The sequence below is a fragment of the Eleutherodactylus coqui genome, chromosome 3, assembly GCF_035609145.1.
Source record: "Eleutherodactylus coqui strain aEleCoq1 chromosome 3, aEleCoq1.hap1, whole genome shotgun sequence".
Taxonomy (NCBI): Eukaryota; Metazoa; Chordata; class Amphibia; order Anura; family Eleutherodactylidae; genus Eleutherodactylus; species Eleutherodactylus coqui.
Window position 1 is genome coordinate 194650864 of NC_089839.1, and position 3345 is coordinate 194654208.

Consider the following 3345-nt stretch of genomic DNA (forward strand, 5'->3'; position numbering starts at 1 on the left):
ACTGCACTCCCCAGAAATGAGCAAAATCTCTGTCCTCTCCTCATGTGTTAATCTAACAGCCATATCTGTCTCTGTAACAAAGAGAAAATTGTTAATAACTTTGGCAGGAATGAATATATGTCACATTTGGATTCTTCATCAAATTCTCTATTAGATACATATGTCACTTGCACCACTTCCGATTTGAAAATATCGACTTGGTTCGAAGATGATGGCTTTTAAAATGGCCACCGTGTTGGACACCACCCCTCACATATTTGCCTCCTCGCCCTTAGCAACGTGCTACACGCAGGATTGATTTCCAATTTTTCAAGTGTCTCCATACATTTGGACCACCCTGTATACCTACATAGGATAGTTTGGTAAGGGCAGAGAAGGGAGGGGAAGTGGGTACTGGTATATATTGTCTCCACCGGAAGAATGGGTGGAGACATGGGTTGGCCTGGTTGAGTTGTAGGGGAGGGCTTGTTGATGCCCACAACAGCGCTCCCACCTCAGCTGCTGAAGATGCTGGTGTCAGTGTCTCGGCTCCCATCTGCCATGCCGAGCCCACGTTACCCCGCTGCTGCTGTGAGTCTCCCATGCCGAACCTGCTGCCTGCGCTCCCCTGCCCACTGTGACTGTCACCCGCCATTGGCTGTCTATCGGCTCCCTGTGCCCTGGCGTCCCCGCTGGCATCTCCGCTGTCATTCTGCTCTCCCCCCTCCCCCCCCCCCCCCCCCCCGCGCCATTCTCCGCTCACGGCCCTGTTGTCACTGTGTTCCCCCGCGCCGTGGCATGTGGCGGGGCCACGCTCCCTCTCTCTACCCTGGCACTGTATTCCCCTCTGTGCTTCCGGCTGCACTGTCATTGTCCTCGCCGGCCGCTTTCAGTCTCCTCCAGGCGCCCACGCTCACTCTCCCACTGCGCTCTGTGCTCCCGGCTGCTGACCGCTGTCAGTCTCCTCTCCGGCAACTGCGCTAACACAGAGAGTGGGGCCATGCGGGGACGGCATGCCATATTGCAGGGAGGCTGGCCGAGAACACAATGACAGCCAGGTCCATTGCAAGGAGCCCGGCAGGAAAGCCGCTTGAATCTGAGACAGGCGGGTATCACACAGCCCAGCCAATCAGCAGCTGTGGGCGTACCCTATATACCTCCCACAGCACAATTCCAGGTCTCCACCCATTTTTCTGGTGGAGACAAGATACACCAGTACCGGGGAAGTGAAGGATGGGGGTTGAGAGAACAACTGCACCAATGTAAATATCTCCACATTATACTCCGTTCTATAACTTGAAGTCATTACACAGGTAACATTAGGCACTAGAAAAATCAATTGATAAAGTAACATAGACTCACATCTGTAAAACACTTGATATGATTCAGGTTGTCAGGTTTATTGCTGCATTAGTGTCAAGTGTATTACAGTTTGTATAATAACGTAACAACGTGACATTTACGGCACTTAGATTAATTACAATGGCAGCACGGTAAGTGACAGATGTTATTTTATTACATGTGACATAAAAGAATATTCTCTATGAATTTCACATTCCTTCTACAACGGGAGATTTCTTTCCCGTGCTCTTTGTTGCCCTCTGCTGAATAATTGTATGCGATGCCAAGTAGACTGGGGGGATGTGACAACAGCACTTGTCAGGTATTGGCCTGAGTACAGTCATACAGATGTATTAATTCAATCACACATACATCTCCATGATTTTATACAAAGCCATACTGCTGGAGTCCTGATACTTTTATATCAGGTATGAAACAGCAGAGTAGGGATTACTACATGCATGGGGACTTGTTTATTTTCTTGCACATTCTCAGAAACAGCAGGTGCAGTCCATCATTGTACAGCAGTGTGCACTGTAATACTAATATAGTTATTGGAATACTGCCCTATATGTACACCAATAGAACTACTATAATACTGCTCCCTATGTACAAGAATATAACTAGTATCATACTGCCCCATATGTGCACCAATAGAACTACTATAATACTGCCCTCCATGTACAAGAATATAACTAATATAATACTGCCTCCATTATACAAAAATATAACTACTATAATTCATATGTCCGAACAAATGCTTGTATGGAGGGTGATGGTGGGTTGATCCCGTTCCATACAAGGTCTGGTGCAGGCTATTTCTTACAGCCGACACCTGGCCGCAGCAGCTCCAACAAGCAGCTCCTATGTACAAGAATATAACTACTATAATACTGCTCCCTATGTACAAGAATATAACTACTATAATACTGCCCCCTATGTACAAGAATATAATTACTATAATACTGCCCCTATGTACAAGAATATAACTACTATATTACTGCCCCCTATGTACAAGAATATAACTACTCTAATACTGCCCCTATGTATAAGAATATAACCACTATAATACTGCCTCCTATGTACAAGAATATAACTACTATAATATTGCCTCCTATATACAAGAATATAACTACTATAATACTGCCTCCTATGTACAAGAATATAACTATTATAATACTGCCCCTATGTACAAGAATATAACTACTATAATACTGCCTCCTATGTACAAGAATATAACTACTATAATATTGCCTCCTATATACAAGAATATAACTAATATAATACTGCCCCCTATGTACAAGAATATAACTACTATAATACTGCCTCCTATGTACAAGAATATAACTACTATAATATTGCCTCCTATGTACAAGAATATAACTAATATAATACTGCTCCTATGTACAAGAATATAACTACTATAATACTGCCTCCTATGTACAAGAATATAACTACTATAATACTGCCCCTATGTACAAGAATATAACTACTATAATACTGCCCCCTATGTAAAAGAATATAACTACTATAATACTGCCCCTATATACAAGAATATAACTACTATAATACTGCTCCCTATATACAAGAATATAACTACTATAATACTGCCCTCTATATACAAGAATATAACTACTATAATACTGCCCCCTATGTACAAGACTATAACTACTATAATCCTGCCCCCTATGTACAAGAATATAATTACTATAATACTGCTCCTATGTACAAGAATAGAACTACTATAATACTACCCCCTATGTACAAGAATATAACTACTATAATACTACCCCCTATCTACAAGAATATAACTACTATAATACTGCCTCCCTATGTACAAGAGTATAACTACTATAATACTGCCTCCTATGTACAAGAATATAACTACTATAATACGGCCTCCTATGTACAAGATTATAACTACTATAATACAGCTCCTATGTACAAGAATATAACTACTATAATACTGCCCCCTATGTACAAGATTATAACTACTATAATACTACCCTCTATGTACAAGAATAT